The 22,827-nt window shown below is 40.2% G+C and overlaps 1 protein-coding gene across 5 annotated transcripts in view; it reads left to right on the top strand.

The window, feature by feature from the left end:
• The window catches only part of OXR1 (oxidation resistance 1), a 341,306-nt gene that overhangs the window by 145,314 nt on the left and 173,165 nt on the right, over window positions 1-22,827 (top strand). For 2 of the 5 annotated variants that reach the window (XM_029062173.2, XM_029062175.2), the window contains exon 1: window positions 21,659-21,884. The exons of the other annotated variants lie outside the window; for them this stretch is intronic. The gene's annotated coding sequence lies outside the window, so the exon portion shown is untranslated. Of the gene's footprint in view, window positions 1-21,658; window positions 21,885-22,827 lie in introns of those variants that run through there. 5 annotated transcript variants of the gene reach the window in all.

Below are 22,827 nucleotides of genomic sequence, written 5' to 3' on the forward strand. Positions count from 1 at the left end.
GCAATGGGCAACCATTGGAGATTTTTGAGGAGTAGGGAAACATTAACTGAATGTTTTTGAGAAAAATGATCTAGGCAGCAGAACAAAGTAAGGACTGAAATGGGGAGAGACAGGAGGCAGAGATGTCAGTGAGTAAGCAGATTCAGGGAGTCAAGGCAAGATATGATAAATACTTGGGTTAGTGTGGAAGTAGTTTGAATGGAGAGGAAAGGGCAGTTTCTAGATATGTTTTGAAGGTAGAACTGACAGGACTGCCTAATCAGATTGAATAGAAGTGTTTTCAGAAGGTTGCAAAAGTTTTCAGAAGGTGAGGAGGGTTGGGTTAGAATAGACTAGATTTTGGAAGCAGACCAGTGACCTCATGAGAAACAGTTAAGAATAATGAGAATGGATTTTGGGTGGGGAGATGTGGAAAATTCATCTCCTGTTGGTTTGCTTTTCCACTTAACAAATATTTAAAACTTACAGGGTTCTGTACTAAGCACAAAAAAGGGTAATGAAGATGTTAACTCAGACTAGTGCCTGGCCCACAAACTAGCTCACATTCTAGAGAGGGATAAGAAAGACGGACCAAGGGAAAAAACAACAGAGTAAATTAATTATGAAATGAACAGTTTATCAAGACTAACAACAAAGTTAAGGAAAGCAACATGGCCTAGTGGATAAAGCACAGAACAGGGGTTCTAAACCCAAGACTGCATATTTGCTTGCTGAATGACCTTGGGCAAGTCACTTAACTTCTTAGTTTCCTCATCTGTAATATGGGGATTAAATACCCATTCTCCTTACCCCATTTAGACTTGAACTCCAGTTGGGACAGGGATTGGGTCTGATCTGAATGTACTGTATCTACCATAGTACCTATCCCCATGCTGGGCATATAGGAAGCATTAAACAAAAATATTTTCACTCATAATAATGATAACAATAGTAGCAAACAGACCAGAACATCACTACAAGCAGGGCTGTCTTGACCCAAACTAAAGATAAATAGTAACAATTATAGTGTTCATTAAGTACTTATTACATGCTAAAATCAGGGGCAAATATGAGATAATCAAATGAGACAGCCTTTGACCTACATGGATCTCAAAATCTGAGAGGGTGGGAGAAAAAGGGTGAGGCCCAGATTGTTCACACAGCAGGTCAGTTTTATTTATTTATTTATTTGGCATTTGTGAAGCACTTACTTTGTGCCAGGCACCATACTAAGCCCTGGGGTAGATACAAGATAATTGGATGACGCAGTCCCTGTCCCACATGGGACTCACAGTATTAATCCCCATTCTATAAACAAGGTAACTGAGGAACAGAGAAGTTAAGTGACTTTCCCAAGGTCACACAGCAGACCAGTAGAGGATTCAGGATTAGAACCTGTCTCCTGGGCCCAGGCTCTTTTCACTAGGCCATGCTACTTCTACAGTGGTAGAGTCAGTGGTGGGGTCTCCTGGCTCCCAGACCCATCAGACCCATGCTTTTTCCCCATCAGTCAGTCTACCTGGCCTGTTCTCTGGATCTTGCAGTACAGGAAGCCAGAGTCATGATGGTGAATGACTTGGTGGAGGTTGGGAGGCAAGGCAAGTACCAGCCACAGAACCCCCTCAACACTCTGACCCCAGAGAGGGGCAGGGGGAGGGTCCACTCCCTTCTTTCACCTACTTGTCAATGTGTCATCTAGACAGGATTTAGGATGAAATAACACTTCCAAGCAAATATTCACACCCCAGGGAGCTCCCAAGCCTCTTCTGGCCTTTTGTGTAGTGATGTTTCAATATTTCAACTTCTGGGCTCCAGCTGATTGTGCAATGAGGCCGGGTGGAAAAAGCAAAGGACCAGGGGTCAGGAGACGCAGGTTCTAATCCCAGTTCTGATATTTTCCTGCAGGGTGACCTCAGACAAGTAACTTGTCATCTCTTCATCTCCATTCCCTCATCTCTAAAATGGTAAAATACCTGTTCTCCCTCCATCTTAGATTGTGGGAGTGGGAATCCATCCAACCTGATTATCTTGAATCTCCCTAATGCTTATGACAGTGCTTGACAAGTTGTAAGGACATATATGTTATTATAATTACCTGATTGTCTTCTCGATATTTCTTTCTCTCCTTAATACCTGATTCATTCATTCAATCGTATTTACTGAGCACTTACTATGTGCAGAGCACTATACTAAGCACTTGGGAGAGAACAATACAACAGAGTTCATAGACATGGACCCTGTCCACAGTGGTCACCTGAAGTAAAGCCTCAGAGGCTTTGCATCTCGACTTGTTTAGAAAAAAAAATTACAAAACCCAAACAAATGTGAAGGGAGACAAAATTATATTAATCACTTATAACATATTTTGATTTTAAGGAAATGTTGCTGAAAAACAGTCCCAAGGGGGCGATACGATTTTACATTAACATCATTTTGAAAACACGTACTAAAAAGTGGATTAGTACTCTTAGCTGGGGAAGTATGGGCTGGGTAAATCCTGCAGCCCATACTTCTGGGGAAGAGAAGCAGCATGACTAGGTGGCTAGATGGCTAGGTGGACCTGGAGTAACATTAGAACCCAGGTCCACCATATGTTTGCTATGTGACTGTGGACAAGTCATTTAACTTTTCTGGGTTTCATTTGTTCATTCATTCAATTATATTTATTGAGCGCTTACTGTGGGCAGAGAACTGTACTAAGTGCTTGGAAAGTACAATTCAGCAACAAATAGAGACAATCCCTACCCACCAATGAGCTCACAGTCTACAAGGGGGGAGACAGACAACAAAACAAAGCAAGTAAAGAAGCATCAGCAGCATTCACTTCTCTGTGACTCAGTTTCCTCAACTGAAAAATGGGGATTAAATACCAGTTCTCCCTCCTACATAGACCATGAGATCCATATGAGACAGAGATTATCTTCAGTTTAATGATTAACTTGTATGTAACTCTGTTGTACTGCCCTCTCTCAAGCGTTTGGTACAGTGCTCTGCACCCAGTGAGCACTCAATGAATATCATGGATGATGATCTACCCTAACACTTATAACAGTGCTCGACACATAAACGCTTAATATACCAAAAACCCTCATCCACCTCCATTAGACAGTGAAAGTTTTTCTAATCAAAAGGCTAACAGGAATTCATTGGCCAGACTAGACTCCAGAAAATCCCAATAAGCATCTCTATGATGTTGTTTTAGCTCAGTTCTCAAACTGTGGCTTTGTGTCTCTAAAGACAACATCCTCAAAAGAGAAAGTGGAGTTGTGCGAAAACAGACTCGATTAGCTATCCATGGCCTTAATGTCTCTAGAAAGTTGGCATAGAGACATCAAAGTTTCCAGATGTCAAATGAAATGTAGATTTAGGCAAGAATGGAAAAAAAAAAGGCATTAACAAACCAAAGAGGCACATTTGCAACAGAGTATTTCAGAAGTTACTGAGTGTAGTTTTTCTATTAATTTTGAGAAAGCGTTAGAGGAATGAACTGTAGAAGGAAAACCTACCACAGCAGCAAGCTTGACAGGCTGGAAGACTCTAGAAATATTTCAATATCAAACAAGAATGTGCTTTTTAGAGAAAACACCTCATCTGTGAAATGGGGATTAAGAGTGTGAGCCCAATGTGGGCCAGGGACTGTGTTCAACCTCATTAACTTGTATCTATCCTAGAGCTTAGTCCAGTGCTTGGCACCTAGTAATCGTTTAACAAGTACCATAAATTTTGAAGGAGTAACTGGCCCCAAGCCTGTCCCAGTATCAATCCGCAGCCCTAGGAGAGATCTGACACTGGGGCTGTGGGGGAGGACCACTTAGTACCCTTCATTTGGGGATTTCTAAATTGCTGCAGGGACAAGGCGAGGCTTGTCACTAGCCCATGCAATGTGGAGAGCATTGGACACCTCTCCGCAGCTAAACCCTCTTCTCCCCGCTTTCCCTCTCCTCCTCCCCCTCTCCCATCCCACCCCCTCAGCACTGTACTCGTCCGCTCAACTGTATATATCTTCATCACCCTATTATTTGTTTTATTTTGTTTAATGAGATGTACATCACCCTAATTCTATTTAGTTGCCATTGTTTTTATGAGATGTTCTTCCCCTTGACTCTATTTATTGCCATTGTTCATGTCTGCCTGTCTCCCCCGAATAGACTGTAAGCCCGTCAAAGGGCAGGGATGGTCTCTATCTTTTGCCGACTTGTACATTCCAAGTGCTTAGTACAGTGCTCTGCACATAGTAAGTGCTCAATAAATACTACTGAATGAATGAATGAATGAATGAGAGGGCAGGAACCGGGACTCCTGCATATATGTCTGATGAGATTATTGTCCCAAACTCAGCTCTTGCATGGGGTGGCAAAAATTAGAGAAGATTGATCCACCCCCAACAGCTCTTCTAAGATCTTAGATCCCTGGAATGGGCAGATTGCAGAATCCTTATGACTGAAGTGAAAATTCCTGACCCAAACAAGGACCAGATTTTCAGTGCCAAACTTTAGCTGACAAACATGAAGATAATGATACTAACAAATGGTATTTGTTAAGTGCTTACTATGTTTCAGACACTGTACTAAACACTGGTGTAGTTATGAGCTAATCAGTTTGGACACAGTCTACATCCCACATGGGGCTCACAGACAATCCCCATTTTACAGATGAGGTAACTGAGGCACAGAGAAGTTGAGTGAGTTGCCCAAGATCACACATCAGACAAGAAGTGTTATTGATAACTGGATAAAGCACAGTTCTGGGAATCAGAAGGACCTGGGTTCTAATCCCAGCTCTGCCATTCGTCTGTTATGTAACCATGGACAACTCAATTTACTTCTCTGTACCTCAGTTACTGCATCTGTAAAATGGGGATTAAGACTGTGAGCCCTACATGGAACATAGACTGTGTCCAACCAAATCAGTGTTGCATCTACTCCAGTGTTTAGTTCAGTGCCTGGCACATAATAAGTGCTTTAAAAATGCCATAAGAAAGTGGCAGAGTTGAAATTAGAATTTAGGTCCTTCTGACTCCCAGACATGCCCTTGCTCTATCTACTAGGCCACGCTACTTCTCTTGGCTAAGTGGCAAAGCCAGGATTTAGAATGCAGAGAAGAACTAATGTATACTCTAGTTTAATCATTAAATTTTACCATATAGGATTAGCATTTGCAATCTTAATTCCTGACTCTGTAAAATAGAGATTCAATGCTTGTTCTCCCTCCCATTTAGACTGTAAACCCCATGTAGCACAGGAACTGTGTCCTACTTGACTAATTTATATCTACCCCAACTTTTAAAACAGTACTTAAAGCCTAATAACTGCTTAATATATTAATAATAATAACATTAATAATGCACTTTGAGCTCTTTTGAATAAAGTGAGAAAGAAAAGCAAGAATAAAATGATTGAACTGAAAAATTTATGCCTTGATTTAGGCATCCACCCCCAAAATGCTCTCTCTACCCTCCTGTTCCTTTTCAGTGCTTCTTGTTTCAGAGTACCTGTCTCTCCATTAATAGCTCATTAAATCCCACACCTGCAGAGATCCCACTGCCTTGCTCTGCTCTGCAGCCACTCATTCTCTCCTTCACATCTGTGCTTTTTAATGATTGATTGTCTGTAGCACTTTTTTTCCAGGTGGAAGAAGCTGGTTCCTTCGCTGCTTGGCCATCTTTAACAGCTGCAGAACTTTATTACAGCCATTTGTTGCATTTATAGCCAAGTACCAAAGAATTAAACACTAGAGAGAAGTCTTAAAGATGAGTTTGCAAATGTGGGAAAAAGTTCTTGGTGCTACAGAATATCCCAGAATACATTTGGGTAATGTTCTCTTGAGGCCATTATTAGGGTGTGGTTCCTGTCCATTCACTCTCAATTCTTCTTCTTCTTCTTCTTCTTCTTCTTCTTCTTCTTCTGCTTTTGGGTGTCCCACCTAGGAAATAATGAAGATTCACTCCGTGTGAGCCTCAGATGTGATCCTAGAACTGCTTTAGCAGTAAAGAGACTAAGCCCTGATTAACTCCCTCTTCTCCCATTCCCTTCTGTGTCACCTTTTTACTTTGATTTGCACCGTTGTTCATCCCTCAGTGCTTAAATACTTATCTATAATTTATATTAATAATGAAAGCTTCTTGTAGACAAGGAACATGTCTATCAACTATTATATTGTACTATTCCAAGCACTTAGTACAATGCTCTGCACCACGATATGTCCTCAAAAAATACAACTGATTGATTAAAGATTACAATCTGCTATAGTTGCCTCTTTTGGGGAGATCTTTTAGAAGTCCCCGGAATTATCATCGTCACTTAAAATTCATTTGTTTTTTTGTGCTGGTACTGTTATACCATATCAAAAGGATATAGGAGCTAGAGGAGAGAGGAAAACCTGGTTCTCCCTTACCAACCTGCCCCATTGCTACCCCCAGCCCTCTGCGGACCAGGGAAGCAAGGATGAAGGAGGTAGAAGAAATATTTTTAAAAATAATTATGATCTGGTTCAGAGTTTGGTTTTTCACTGTGTGACATCAGAGCAGCAGGGAGAGGGCAGAATCAAGATAGGAGACTGGTGACATGAGGGGATGGGGAGGAATGGATGAGCTCACTGTGGGCTGGGAACTTATCTACTCTGTTGTATTGTTCTCTGACAATACACTCAACTGAGCACTCAATCAAAACTATTGAATGAGTTAATTGATGATGGAATTTGTTAAGTGCTTATTCTGTTCCAGGCACTGTACTAAGGGCTGGGGAGGATATAAGCAAATCAAGTTGGATATAGCCCCTATGGGGCTCACAGTCTCAATCCCCATTTTACAGAGGAGATAACTGAGGCACAGGGAAGAGAAGTGACATGCACAAGGTTTACCCAGCAGACAAGTGGCAGAGCTGGGATTAGAACCCATGACTTTCTGGGTTCTTTCTGACGCCCAGACTTTCTGACTCCCAATTCCGTGTTCTATCCAACTCATTATGCTGCTTCTCCCAAACCACTGAGATACAAGTTTAAAGGAGGCAGAAAAAATGGAAACAAAACTGGACTGAGTTAAAAAATATATAATGGCTTTCTGGGCAATGACAGGGAAATTCCCAGAGTTCTGACCAGAGACATCTATCCAGTCGACCCTCAAGCTCTTTGAGTCTTCACTTGCAACTCCAGTGTTGTCATTTAGAACTGTCAACTGGATTCCACAGCAAGCACACTTAGCCATAGAACACCATGACCGGTTAGCCATCCTGTATTTGGAACACTTTAAGGGAAGATGCATGAGCATAAACTCCAGTCAGGTTCCAGTTGAGAGCTCTTTGAAAGCCCCCAGAATCGCTTATCAGTCCTGTTTGGAAAGGGTTTTAAACCTCAAGGCTTCAGCTGTGCTCTTGCTCTCTAGCAGGAACTGCAAAAATTGATCCCCTTATCTGACAGACTACACCTCTCCCCACATTCAAAGCCCTCCTGAAATCCCACCTCCTTCGCTAAGCCTTTACTGATTAGTTCCCAACACCCAAAATAATGTAAACCTATTTAAGATGTTTTTAGCACTTAAGAATTTGTGCACTGTACCCAACCTCAGCCCTTTTGTACATATTTATTCAACTGTAAATTCAATTCTTTCTTTTAACTCTGCTGTTTGTGAATATTTTTATGTCAGTTTCCCACCTTAGAATTTGAGCTCTTTTGGGGCAGGGAGCATGTCACTGCTTTGTTCTGTACTTTGCAAGCATTTAGGACAGTTTATTATACTCAGTGTGTACTCAATGAATTAATCAGTATCAATAAATGGTATTCATTTAGGGCATACTGTGAGAGAGAGTACAACAGAGTTGGTAGATGTTGTTCTCTGGCCACAAGGAGCTTACAATCTAGAGGGGGAGACTGACATTAATATAAATAAAGATATAGCAGTGCCATGAGGCTAAGAGTGGGGTGAATAGAGTGGGGTGAATATCACTTCCTTAAAGGGTATAGATCCAAGTGCATATGTGACATAGAAGGGAGAGAGAGAGCAGTAAAAAAAAATACTATTACTACTGTCACCAAGAGGTAAACTAAACTTAGCTAATGAAAGAATTGATGGCGTACTTATAAGATCCTTGAGGCAGGAAAATGCCTTTTTGCCTAATGCACTGCTCTGCAAAAGGTAGGTACTATTAGTAACATAAACAGCACTTATGTACATATCTGTAATTCATTTATTTAAATTAATATCTGTTTTCACCGATCCCCAGACTGTGAGCTCACTGTGGATAGGGAATGTGTCTGTTTATTGTTGTACTGTACTCTCCCACCTGCTTAGTACAGTGGTCTGCACACAATAAATGCTCAATTAATACAAATTAATGAATGAATGAGACCGGCTAGAGTGTTACTGCCCTGCTAGGTATTCCAAAGCCTTAATAATTGCTGCTATGTTTAGCAGCATAACATGCCATTTTAGCACCCTCCATCAATCAATCCTATCGATTGAGCATCTGATATTTGTTAAGCACTTACTATGTGTCAAACACTCTTCTAAGCACTGGGGGAGATACAAAGTAATCAGGGTGGACACAGTCCCTGTCTCACATGGTGCTCACAGTCTTAATCCTCAAATTACAGATAAGGTAACTGAGGCACTGAGAAGAGAAATGACTTGTCCAAGGTCCACAGCAGACAAGCGGCAGAGCCAGGATTAGAACCCAAGACCCATGCTCTATCTACTATACCATGCTGCTTCTCACCTACTGTGTGCAGAGCACTGTACTAAGAGGTTGGGAAAGTACATTATAACAGAGTCAGTAGATTCTGCTCCCTACCCACAAGGAGCTCACAGTTCTTGAAAATCAGACCCTGTTGATACTCTGGGCTGCCCTCATAACCTAGACCTGTCATGGTCTGACTTGGGTCTTCAAGGTGGTCGAGGAATGTAGGCTCCTCAAGGGGCCTCCTTCAGGTCTGCTCTTCTCAAAGGGAGTTCCTGGGACCAGTGAGTACAAGGTGGGCTATGCATCCTCACCAAAATCTGCCACAGTTGTCTTCTATCTCAGTGAGGAGAGGATGACAAAGGGTTATAACACTGTGCTGTAGGTAGACTTAAACAATGTTCCTGTGTGCAAATTTCTCTTTAATGGGGAACCAGCATGCTTAATGGTTAGAGCACAGACCTAGGAGTCAGAATGACCTAGTTTGTAATCTCAGCTCCATCACATGTCTGCTGTGGGACCTTGGTCAAGTTACTTCATTTCTCAATGCCTGTTACCTCATTTGTTAAATGGGGATTGAGAGTGTGAGTCCCATGTGGGACAAGGACTTTGTCCAACCTAATTACCTTGTATCTACCACAGTGTTTAAAACAGTGCTTGTCACATAGCAAGCACTTATCACATACCATTATTTTTAACCAGAATGGAGTTTCCTTCCTGCTCTTTCCAATTCTTCACCTGCACCTGAAATAAGTCCATACTATAGCCTAAGAAACAAAAGTCCACCACAACACTCATCATTTCTCCAAATGTTTGTACTCACCCACACCATGACTCTTGCAGGCTGACCTCATGTCTTTCTAGCTCTAGGCTTGTGGGCCTATACCTAATTGCATCCCTGTAGCTATTATTCATTTCAGGTGAAGGGTTGCTGATGGCATCCCATTCTGATGAGCTCAGTAGCACAGCTTGGCAATTCATGTATTATTAATATCACTCCTAAGAATGTTCATAAGTCAAACACCAATTAATGTTCCATGGCAAATGCAGGTCCAGGGAAAGATTACCCTGTCAAGTGGGGAAATCTTATTTTCCTGTGACCTTGGGACTTTCCTTGTTTATGTACTGGAGGCTTGCCTTTAGTGATTAAGGGGATGCACATGATGTCCTGGAAGAAGATGAAAGTAGTTGTATTACTAATATCACCTCCCCTGTTTTTTTAAAAAATTTTTACAATATTTATTAAGCACTTACTCTGTGTCAGCACTGTTCTAAGTGCTAGGGTAGGTATAAGTTAATTAGGTTAGACAGAATTCTGTCCTGCACGGGGTTCACAGTCTAAGTAGGAGGAAGGATGGTATCTAATTTCCATTTTACAGTTGAGGAAACAAACACAGAGAAGTTGTGACTTGCCCAAGGTCACAGAGCAAGCAGTTGGCAGAATCCAAGGCTTCTGTCTTCCAGACCTGTGTTCTTTCAACTAGGCTTTGCTGCTTCTCCCTTTCTCTGGAGTCAACACTTATGTCTTCCTCAGGAGAATTCACTCACAGGTATCCACCTGGACAGGGAAAATACACTGTGGAGTCAGTGCTAACAACTGTTAAGTTGTTAATGGTTTGTTAAGTGCTTACTATGTGCCAAGCATTGTACTAAGTGCTGGGCTAGATACAGGCTAATCAGGTTGGACACAGTCCTTGGTTCACATGGGGTTCAGAATCTTAATCCTCATTTTACGGTTGAGGTAACCGAAGCACAGAACAATTAAGTGATTTGCCCAAGGTCACAAAGAAAGCAACTGTGGAGTCAGGATTAATACCCAGGTCTTTCTGACTCCCAGGCACATGCTTTCTCCACTAGGGCATACTTCTCCCTTCTGCTGAGAGTCAACACCAACAACGTTCAGTGCTTAGTACAGTGCCTGGCACATAGTAAGAACTTAATAAATGCCACTATTATTATTAATGTCTCTCTCAGGAGAGAGTTCAAGGTGTCCAATTGAACAGTGGAAATACACTGTGGAGTCAATACTACAAAGAACCAAAATGCAGTTGAAGCACTTCAGATGCTTGTAGGTAGTAGGAAGACTTAAAATAGAATATAAATGATTCTTCATACCAAGGTTCAGTAGCTTGGGCCAACTGAGAACAGAAGCCTGAGTCATTTCATAAGTCTTGGGAGGGAATACTATAATCATTTGTTGTGTGCTGGCTGTGTGTCTACCAACTCCATTGTATTATACTCTCCTATGTGCTTAGTACAGTGCTCTGCACTCAGTAAGTACTCAAAAAATATCTCTGATTGATTGATCATTATTGTGATTATCATTGCATTTCTTAATGAAGCAGTACCTTCTCTACATAAGTTCTGATCATAAACAATTCCTTCCAGGAGATAGATCCACAATTAACCCATCAATGGTATTTACTGAGCACTTACTAGAGTGAAGAGCACTGAACTAAGCACTTGGGAAAGTATAGTATAATAGAGTTGGTAGATGTGATTGCTGCCTCAAGCAACTTAAGGTCTATAGTTGCTTAGCCAATATGACAATCCAGTTTCATATAAACTTATGTTTCTCCTGTGAATCCTGTAGTACAGAAGAGTCAAAAAGCATAAAGGAATTTTGTTAATTTGTTACACTGGTATTATTACACTTATTCCCTTTTTAATTCATATAATAGTTAAATTATATTAATGATTAATTAATTAAATGGGCAAATAGACAGATACAAGGGGGACAATGGAAAGCAACTAGTGGGAAATTAAGATATTGGTGGTTAGAGGATGTGGATTCAGAAACTTCTATTGGCAAGATACCTGACATAGTTGTGTGGAATATCTGAAAGGGATTTTTATTAAAATCAGCTGTTGAACAATGATGACCTTTTCGAAACCGGTAAATAATAGTGTTTTGTTCATATTTTTTTCCACCAAATTCTCCCCAACACCTAGGTTGAAATTTTGACAATTGTATTTCTTTGCTTAAAGTTTTTTTCAAGAGTTTTTGAGTAACAGTGGATAATTGTTAAAATGTTGTCTGTGCTTCAAACTTCAGGGGGTAGACTATTATATGAATTAAAAAGGGAATAAGTGTAATAATACCAGTGTAACAAATTAACAAAATTCCTTTATGCTTTTTGACTCTTCTGTACTACAGGATTCACAGGAGAAACATAAGTTTATATGAAACTGGATTGTCATATTGGCTAGAGACCTGTCAGATAAACTCAAAATAATCAATATGCATTCCCTAGATTGTAAACTCCTTGTGTCCAGGGGCTTTATTCAAGCTGTATAACCTACATACTCCCCCTTCCCTGGTCCCTGAAATGTATATCATCTCCGTAGGTTCCCACACACTGTGCATTAAATAGGTTCCATCTTACATCATTCTGTTATGTTGCATGCCCAACTGAACACATTTAATATCACTTGCATCTGTAAGTGAAATCATTTGCCATTCTAGGCTAAAGCAGGCAGTAGGTAAGGTGATGGATGAGAAGGGGAGGTACAGTTAGAAAAGCAGTCAAGTCCTGGGAGTCAGAAGAACCTGAGCTCTAACGGACTCCACCACTTGCCTGTTGTGTGACCTTGGGCAAGTCCTCTGCAAAATGGGATGAAGACTGTGAGCCCCATGAGGCAAATGGACTGTGTTCAACCTGATGATATTGTGTATACTCCAGCACTTAGTTCAGTGCCTGGCACATAGTAAGCACTTAACGTATACCATAAAGAGGTAGCCCTTTTTTATTCTAGGTAGATGGAACTCCTTATCACCCAAATGTCTCATTCACTTTTCATCTGTGTCTGGTTTACAGCACTTGACCCAGCCACCTTTTCCATCTTTCTCATTCCATTACAGTGTTGTATCTCCCAAGGAAACTTTCCTATAACTATCTTGAACTTCTTCCTTAACTACAGACCACTGCTTCTGGCTTTCTTATTTGAAATCTAGCAATCTGTTTTCTTGTTTCTTTTCTAACCTTGAAGTTATTTAAACAAGATGATCGAATGCATGGTTTTGTCTCTCTTGAAGCAATTTAAAATGGGTTTTAGTCCCTTGCTTCTTTTCATTAGTCTTAGAGAGCCCTTCACTTTACACGAACTTTCTCAACATATGGGCCACCGAGGAAATGCCATGAGATCTCTGAGATTCCATCCTCACATTTTCAAGAAGAAAGGTGAAAGATCAGTTTGCAGCAATTTCAAGGCATCTCATTACTCTCTACTGCCAGCAAGATCCTAGCTAAGTAGACCTGGATCAGCCACCACTGATTGAACGCTCCCCATAAAATCACACTTCACACTACAAAGTAGCATAGCAGATACTATCTTCACTATGGAGGAAACAGTACCAAGAACTCTAAACTGTAGGCAGGGAATGTGTCTATTTATTGTATTTTACTTTCCCCAGTGCTTAGTACGGTGCTCTGCACAAAGTAAGCGCTCGATTAATACGACTGACTGACTCGACATGGATTCACTGACCTCATGAAAGCACTTGATACCTGTCATCAGTAGATCTCTGCTCTAGAAATACCTTAACAAATTTGGCTGACCTGAAAATTTCATCAAAGTACTGGAATACTTCATGATGGCATAACTGGTCAGGGCAGAGCCTAGAGAAATCCTTGTTTGATCAGTTTCCCATTGCCAGTGGAGTACAGCAGGTATGTACATTTAGCACCAGTCCTGTTCCGTTTGCTCTCCATAAACACTCTGGTAGATGTAGCAAGAGACAGAAATTAAAATACACTTTCTTATCTGCAGAAAACTCTTCCAACTCAACAGATTTTGCAGATCATCTAGAGTCCTAAATCAGTCAATCAATGGCATTTATTAAGCACTTACTATGTGCGGAGCACTGTACTAAGCACTTTTTTAATGGTATTTGTTAGGGGCTTACTATCTGCCAGGCACTGTTCTAAGAGCTGGAGTAGATACAGCGGAATCAGGTTCAACACATTTCATCTTCCACATGGGGCTCGCAGTCTTAATCCCCATTTTACACATGAGGTAACTGAGGCATCAAGAAGTTAAGTGACTTGCTCAAGGTCACACAGCAGACAAATAGTGGAGCTGGGATTAAAACTCAGGTCCTTCTGACTCCCAGGCCTGTGCCTGTACTCTATTTATTAGGCCACAGTGCTACTCGCGCCAGGGAAAGTACAGTATAACAGAGTACGTAGATGTGATTCCTGCCAGCAAGGAGTTTACAGTCTACAGAGGAGCTCATGACTGAATCCTACATCACATCAAAGAAGATATGAAAAGAAGCAAAAACGCCTCACTATTGTCTTCAAAGCTCTCCATCACCCTGCCCCCTCCTTCCTCACCTCCCTTCTCTCCTTCTACAGCCCAGTCCTCACACTCCGCTCTGTGCCGCTAACCTCCTCACTCTGCTTCTTTCTCGCTTGTCCCGCCGTCGACCCCTAGCCCACGTCCTACCTCTGGCCTGGATTGCCCTTCCTCCTCACACCTGCCAAACAAGCACACTTCCCCCCTTCAAAGTCCTACTCAGAGCTCACCTCCTCCAGGAGGCCTTCCCAGATTGTCCCCTTTCTCCTCTGCTCCTCCTCCCCTCCCCATCACCCCGACTTGCTCCTTTTGCTCTATACTCTGCCTGCCCTCAGCACCTGTGTATATGTACATATTTATTATTCTATTTATCAATGATGTGTATGTATCTATAATTCTATTTATTTATACTGATATTATTGATGCCTGTTTACTTGTTTTGATTTCTGTTTCCCTCCTTCTAGATTATGAGACCAGTATTGGGCAGGGATTGTCTCTATTTGTTGCTGAACTGTACTTTCCAAGCTGTTAGTACAGTGCTCTGCACACAATAAGTGATCAATAAATACAATTGAATGAATGAATCAGTGAAATGAAAAAGATTCTAAAGTACTTCACTGGATTAACTAAGCCTTGTGGACTGATGATTATCCATACCCACAACCAAAAATATATATTGACAGCATAGAGCTCAATTATCTTAAATAATTCTCTGACCTATGCAGCATACTGATGACAAATATTAATAAAAAATATGGTATTTTGTTCAGCGCTTATTATAGACCAAGCACTAAACTAAGCCCTGGAGTAGATACAAGTTAGGCAGGTCCAGACACAGTCCCTGTTCCATATGGAGTCTACAGTCAGTAGGAGAGAGAACATCCCCATTTTATAAATGAGGAAATTGAGGCACAGAAGTTAAATGACTTGCCCAAGGTCACATGGGTAGCAAGTAGCAGAGCTGGGATTAAAACCCAGGTTCTCTGACTCTCAGATATGTGTTCTTTCCATTAGACTACACTGTAACTCTTGACAAATGAAGTAAAAAAGAAAAAAAATGAGCATTTTCTTTTGAAGCCTGCCAAATACACTGTGACAGCAATAGCATTATTTTCAGTTCCAGAGCAAACTAAAGGGATATGGAACTGTAGTGTTGTCTAACCTTCTCTATGGGTATGAGATCCAAATACTCAATCTTTTTTAATGGTATTTGTTAAGAATTTACTATGTACCAGGCATGTTACTAAGTGCTGGGATGGATACAAGACAATCAGGTTGGCAACAGTCTGAATTCGCATTTTATAGATGAAATAGCTAAGGCACAGAGAAGTGAAGTGACTTCCCCAAGGTCACACAACAGATATCCTGTATTAGAACCCAGGTCCTTCTGATTCCCAGATGTGCTCTATCCACTAAGCTGTGCCACTTAATTGGATATTGCTCAATATCAAGCGGGAAAACAAGGTACTGAACAACAGAGTGCTAGAACAAAGCATGTGAGTGGAATGAATGACGGTAGGATGTCAGCATTAGAATTAGGGAATTGAGTGCTGGGAGGGTGAAGAAACATTTTATGGATAGTGTAAAACAAAGCCTCAGACAGTGTAGCATCCCAGCTGAAAAATGGAAGTCAATTACAGTAGTAGACTAAAGTAGCTACTGCCTTGGGAAAGGAGTGGTCCTTTATGAGCAAAAGCTCAAAATAACAATAATAATAATAATAATTGTGTTATTTGTTAAGTGCTTACTATGCACCAGGCACTTTACTAATCGCTGGGCTGGATACAAGCAAATCAGGATGGACACAGTCTCAATCCCAGTTTTACAGATGAGGCACAGAGAAATGAAGTGATTTGCCCAAGGCCATACAGCAAACAAATGGCGGAGCTAGGATTAGCTCCTAGGTCCTTCTGACTCCCAGGCCTGTGCTCTATCAAATACACCATGCTAATGATAATAATAATAATAATAATGGTATCAATTTACTGTGTGCCAAGCATCCTACTCTGGAGATAGATAGATTTAAGATAATCAGGCTGGATACAGCCCCTGTCCCACACAGGGCTCTTAGTGTAAGGGAATAGGGAGAATGGGTATTTCACCCCATTTTACAGATGAAGAACTGAGGCAGATAAAAGTTGTGACTTGCCCAAGGTAGCAGAACCAGGATTAGAATCCAGGTCCCCTGACACCCAGGCCCTCACTCTACCCCAGCATTTAATACAGTATTAAATATACCAATCATTATGAAGACTGTAAGCCAGTCACTGGGCAAGGATTATCTCCATCTGTTGCTGAATTGTACATTCCAAGCGCTTAGTACAATGCTCTGCACATAGTAAGCGCTCAGTAAATACTATTGAATGAATTATTGATTTTAGAAATACATGAATACCATCCCTTGAAGAGACATAAGTCAATTTACGATGTCGGGGAGTCATCCAGGTAGAGAGTCCCAGAGGAGGAGGCAGTGCAAGATTGTAAAGCGGGCAAAAACAGGATAGCAGACGTAGACTGAGGAGTCATCCAGAGAGGTACAAGTCCAAATCTCAAGTCAGTAAGCTCCCCGAGAGAAAGCAGTAGATGGCAGAACTACTGGATCCAGAACAGATACCACAGAAAAAGCTCTGGCTATGAACTTCCTGTGTTGAATGGGCACCAGATGCCGTGTGATTCATCATCGCTAGAAATTTGAGAGAAATGCTTTTGTATGAGAGAAAGATTTTTGATTTGATGCAATCACATGCTTATTTGGCTCACTTCAATAACCTGAAGCATGTCCAAAATTTGTATTTTTGCTTAAATTGTTTTTACTGTTTCTTATCCCTGGAGAGGCTACACAGTCTTAAGGAGTGACAAGCTACTGCATTAATTTATTAAGATAATTACCAAATTCAAAGGCTTTTTTTCTGTGTTTTTAAATACAGAAATTCTGCATAATGTCTCATGCAAATGAGTCCTCAGAAGGACACGCACATTGTTGGGATAAATCATCATACATTAAAACGGGAGACAGTTTTGACTCCAGCTAGAACTGCCAAAACCAGAGATATATTTGCATAATTAAAAAGCCTTTTCTTTATGCATTCTTTCAGCATAGCAAGTGAGATTTAAGCAAACAAACCCCTCACCCTAGTGCATTCAGGAGGAACTGATAAGGGTAATGCCAACTGAATAAAGTTTGAAACAATTTCCTGTTTCCCCCATCTCTGTTTGTGAATAAATACAGTACTCCAATTAAAATGGAAATAGACCTCATTGCCTAAAGCAATTTATCTTGAGGACTTGTTGTACTAGAATAAACTTACGACCAGTTACTGAATAATATCAAAATAGGGGAAGTATTACTTCGCAACTCTGTTTTGATAGCCATTTTATAAACCTATCTCCCCCAAAAATTTCCACATATGCCTTTTTTTTCTTTGCACGCTAGGTTTCCAAATGAAAACATACTCTGATGATCCTGAATAGTGTTCAGGAGAAGAACTTCCAAATGATATGCCTTCCATCAAAATCCTTTTTGTCGCATGAGGATTTTGCAGGATGTACACTCAAGTTAAATTCAGCACATCCTTCATTTTCAGCATTCCATCTGCTGCATAATCTTTGCTCTGACCTGCCAGTAAACAAGATAAGACACACAATACTTCACAAGGGGAAGGTCTTTTCCCTTTCCCTCAAGCTCTTGGGAAGAAGAATGATGACAAGTTTGGAGGGCATCGGTACTTCCTTTTTGGTCTTCTCCGGAGAAGCATTTTGGCTTCATTTGAAAACAGACCAGTAACTGAAGCTAAGGCATATCTGAATCACCACAATTTCCTGTGCTAGCTTTCCACTAAAAAAGCATGTATTTCCTTAACCTTCCCTCCCTTGTTTTTACAAGTGTGTTTTTTCATCTTTAAACAATCCATTAATCTATCAATCAATGGCATTCATTGAGTGCTTACTATGTGCAGAGCACTGTATGAAGCACTTGGAAAAGTATAATACAACAGATTTGGTAGATACATTCCAGGGATAATAATAATAATCCAGCCACAAAAAGTTTACACTTTAATGATGAAGTTTTAAGACTTTAATACTAAAAACAGCCTCATTACCCACACCTATTCCCCAGATTCAGTACTGTCTTTTAAAAGAACATGGTATTGTATCTGAGTTTTTGTAAGATCTGACAATTCTGCACAAATAAAATCTGATCATAACATTCTAAATTTCATCAATTTAGTTCATTCAGGCTAAATTGCCGTAAGTGCTCTGTTGACTTACCAATACTAACAAAAGTACTCTAGCAGAATATTCCATAATAGTTTCCAGTAAATTAAATTTCACATTTGAATGGTTTGAGACTACCTTATTAAATTAAATCTGGCCAGACATTTTATGAAATACTGGAAAATCTTTTGAAATATCAGTAGGCTGGACATGGGACTCACAGGGAAATGAGGAAGGTAGTTTACAGGTCACAGTGAGGGAAAAAGGAGGGAATTTAATAATAGGATGGAGGTGGAATGTAGAATCCAGGGAGAGATGAAGAGTTGCCTAGTCACTGTTGTACCCCAAAGAAGCAAAAGTTGTCTCCCTTATTGTGGAACTTCTTTCACTTAAAATCAGTAACATTTATTTTTTCATATCAATATCTGTCTCCACCTCTAGACTGTAAGCTCATTATGGTAAGGAACACGTCTGCTAATTCACTGTACTCTTCCAAGAGCTTAATACAGTGTCTACATATAGTAAGTGATCAATAAATACCATGGATTGATTGATTGAATGATTGATCAATGTGCCTATGTTACTCAACTAGAGTTAACTAGTTGATTAGAGTTAGTTAATTCTAGGTTATTTTAGGAAAAAAAGGGACTCAAACCTTAGTTTATTGATAACATTGTTCCTATGAGAAAACTGGTTTCAACTTAAAACTCTTTGAATTATGACACATTTCCAAGAGCCAGGAGTAAAACCAAGGACCCCAGAATTACCTAAAGGATAAGACAATTGCAGGCATATTCATGAAAAAAGAAAGCATGAAGCAGTCATGGGATTCACAGGAAGAAGACTGCAGCCTTCTCTAGGATAGAGACTATATCTTTTACTTCAGTTGTATGCTCCCAAGGGCCCAGTCCAGTTCTCTGCATGCAGTAGGTGCTTAACTGATGATGTTGAAGGTGAAGAATAGTGGAGGGGTAGGAGATATCATATCTCCTATCTATCATATCTCCTGAGGAGTGAGGCAAGAGAAGGGTGAGGGATAACAGTTGCAGAGTGCAAGAAGATAAGGAAGCCAGAGGCTAGGGGAGTTAATTTTGTTAATGAAATGTACATCACCTTGATTCTATTTAATTGCCATTGTTTTTATGAGATATTCTTCCCCTTGACTCTATTTATTGCCATTGTTCTTGTCTGTCTGTCTTCCCCAATTAAACTGTAAGCCCGTCAAACTGCAGGGACTGTTTCTATCTGTTGCCGACTTGTTCATTCCAAGCTCTTAGTACAGTGCTCTGCACATAGTAAGCGCTCAATAAATACTATTGAATGAATTGAACAGAGAAGGTGAGAAGTTGCTGGAAATAATGGGAGGTGACCACACATCAGTCCAGTGGACTCATTCAAAATATACCAGTATTACTTTTTCTTTTAAATTCTATCTAGGGATATTGCATCATGTTTATGCAGTGGATTTCATGTTTTCAAAAAATGAGCAGATAGAGTGTCTTTTTGTAATGCCTGCTTGGCAATACCACTATGTTCCCGACCCCAAAGAAAATAGGTTTTTAGTGCAATGGTCTTTAAAAGGAATGTGTTTTCTTCTTCAAAGCAGCAACTCCCTGATTTTATTTCAACTACTTCACAAAATGCTTCAGGAGTGGGCTAACTTCATGAAGAGTGTTCTTAAATATTAACTTGGACACAAATTGAGTTAAGGTTTAGTGAACAGGTTGACACTGTTAACATTAATCATTTTCTAGAGTACTTTTGGAAAATCAAATTGAATACATGATTTGATATACACAGCAATATACTCCTCACTAAGCAAATTTTCCACAGTATCTTAGAACCTCATTCCAGCATTTGCTGATAAAAGACTACTGGTTTTTACTTCAAACAGCACAAGGTTTTTTGTATTTTTCCTAGATTCTGGATGTGTGTTTTTATTATAGTTGCTGCTGTTGTTCCGGTTGTCTTTTTTTTTTTCCCTTTGGTATTAGTTAAGTGCTTACTATGTGCCAGACACTGTACCAAGCACTGGGGTAGGTATACAATAATTGGGTTGGACCCAGTCCCTACCCCTCATAAGGCTCACAGTCTTGATTCCCATTTTACAGATGAGGTAGTGGCGGCGTAGAGAAGTTAAGTGACTTGCCCAAGGTTACATGCAGACAAGTGGAAGACCTGGAATTAGAACCTATGTCCTTTGATTCCCAGTCCCATGTTCTTTCTACTAGTCTATGCTTCTTCTCATAAGTTATATGATTGCTTTAGGAGAATCCAATAAATGTTGTTGATTTTGTTTCCTTACGATAAGGGGGACATCCACTTTTTTATCATTATTATTATGGTATTGGTTAATCACTTACTATGTGCCAGGCTAGGTACTAAGCCTGGGGTAGATACAAGTAAATTGGGTTGGACACAGTCCCTATCCCATATGGGGCTCCCAGTCTCAATACCCATTTTACAGATGAAGTAACTGAGGCACTAGAAGTGAAATGACTGCCCAAGTTCACACAGCAGACAAGTGGCAAAGCTGGGATTACAACCCATGATCTTCTGACTCCCAAGCCCATGTTCTATCCACTATACCAGTCTGCTTCTTCGTTTTCAGTGGACATTATAAAGGGAAAATACGTTTTTCAGAAATTGTTTCCTCCCTCTAACTGGACCTATGTGTGCTCCTCTCCAAAAATAATATTCACTTCAGTGCTGTTCTCTACAGCAGATTAATGGGGCCACAAGCACACCTCTGGTCTTGCCCTACATTTACCTTTTTTAAACAACTAATGAACTGTACACACTCAGTGTGTTCCTGAATTCACTGCTACACAGAAGGATTAACTTCACAGCAGCTGACTTGGCAAAAGCTGTTGTTCCAGGAAGACAAACGTAAATATTTGTTAGCTGTGAACGATTCCACTCTTAGCTGGCATGCCGGGTTCATAATATTGGAAGTAGGGGAGATTGATTTCCGTTGTTTGGACCTTATTGGAAGGCAATTAAAAAAAAAATCTTTATAAAAGGCTGCAAGTGGTTGATACTTGGGGCTGTGAATGTTAGTGATAAAAGATAAAAGATGGTATCTATACTTTTATAACTATTTTGTTAAAATATGACTACAGTATCTATCAGGTTTGGAAAGTCCTTTTGCAGTAAATCTCAAAAAAGAGAAGCAGTGTGTCCTGAGAGAGAGAGCACAGGCCTGGGAGTCAGAATTGACTTGGGTTCTAATCCTGGTTCTGCCACTTATCTGCTTACCTGCAGATTAAAATATTAAAATAAGTCGCATGTAAACTCTAAGGAAACAATTTGTAAAAAAAAGGGAAAAAACTATATAGTTTCCTTCCACTGTATATTTTCAAAAGTCAAAGTCTCATGCATTCCCCAAGTGAATGAATAACTTAGCCTTTGGAACTCAGAAAGTATCTTTTCTTCTTCATGCATTTGGCTAACACTGACTTGCTTGTTCAAAAAGAGTCTTGAAATTTGCAAGAAGGGGAGGCAAGAGGGGAAGCTGTAGGTGTCTAATATAGTATACTGAAGATAGAAAGATGTTTCAATCTAGGGACAAAGTTTTCTTAGAAAGTTTTAATTCAGGATGGACCATAATACAACCAGGTAACAGGGTCTTTTGGAAAAACACCCAATTGTCATCTCTGGAAGACTGAAATTCAAAACAGGAAGCAAGGCACCAAGAAACATCTGGAATTTGAATACCGGCAAGTAAGTTTCCTAGTTGTTATCAACTGTGTATCTTTTCAGTCCATGCCATTTGTTCAGCAATTCAGTCACAAAAGGTTTGGAAAAAAATTTAGTAAAACAAAATTATAGCAATTGCCCATAGTTTTTACATTATTCTTGTGGTATTTTCACTTCCAGAATTATTCTTGGTTAGTGTCAAAGTCTTTGAATTATTTTTTAAAGTGACTTTAATCCATATATTTTAGGTTTAATCTGCTCTTGCATTTTCCTACTTTTCCAGCATCAACTGTGAAATATGTGAGTGAAAACATGTTTGAATTTAGGAGGGAACTATAACCTGTACAATAGCATCCAAAAGGCCACCAAATCCAGGACCTCATCATGTCCAAAAACTGTATGAAATCATGATTTGCAATTTGCCCACTTGCTTTGGACAAGCAAGTTAGAAAAGAGAAGCAGCTTGGCCTAATGGAAAGATCATGGTCCTGGGATTCAGAGGACCTGGGTGCTAATCTTGGCTCCACTACCTGTCTGCTAGTGACCTTGGGCAAGTCACTTAACTTTTCAGTTTCCCCTTTTGTTAAATGGAGATTCTTTCTTACCCAGACTGTGAACCCCATATGGGATAGGGGCTGTGTCCAACCTAATTATCTAATGCAGTGGTTAGAACAGGGCTTGACCCTTAGAAAGTGCTTAAGAAATACCATGGTAATAAAAGAAGTAGGAGGTCACAATCAATCACAAGCTAAAGATGAGTCAGGAGTGAAACACGCTATTAAAAAAAAAACCTAAATAAAAAAGTCCCACTCTATTTTAACTAGGAGAACGTAGGTGTGAAGCACAAATCTCTTTGTGGGCATTAGTTCACTGCAATGACTGCTGCCATATCCTCTTCATATCCAGCAGACCACTACTCTTCCCATTTTCAAAGCCCTACTTAAATCATACCACCTCCAGGAAACCT

The sequence above is a fragment of the Ornithorhynchus anatinus genome, chromosome 4 (assembly GCF_004115215.2).
Source record: "Ornithorhynchus anatinus isolate Pmale09 chromosome 4, mOrnAna1.pri.v4, whole genome shotgun sequence".
Lineage (NCBI taxonomy): Eukaryota > Metazoa > Chordata > Mammalia > Monotremata > Ornithorhynchidae > Ornithorhynchus > Ornithorhynchus anatinus.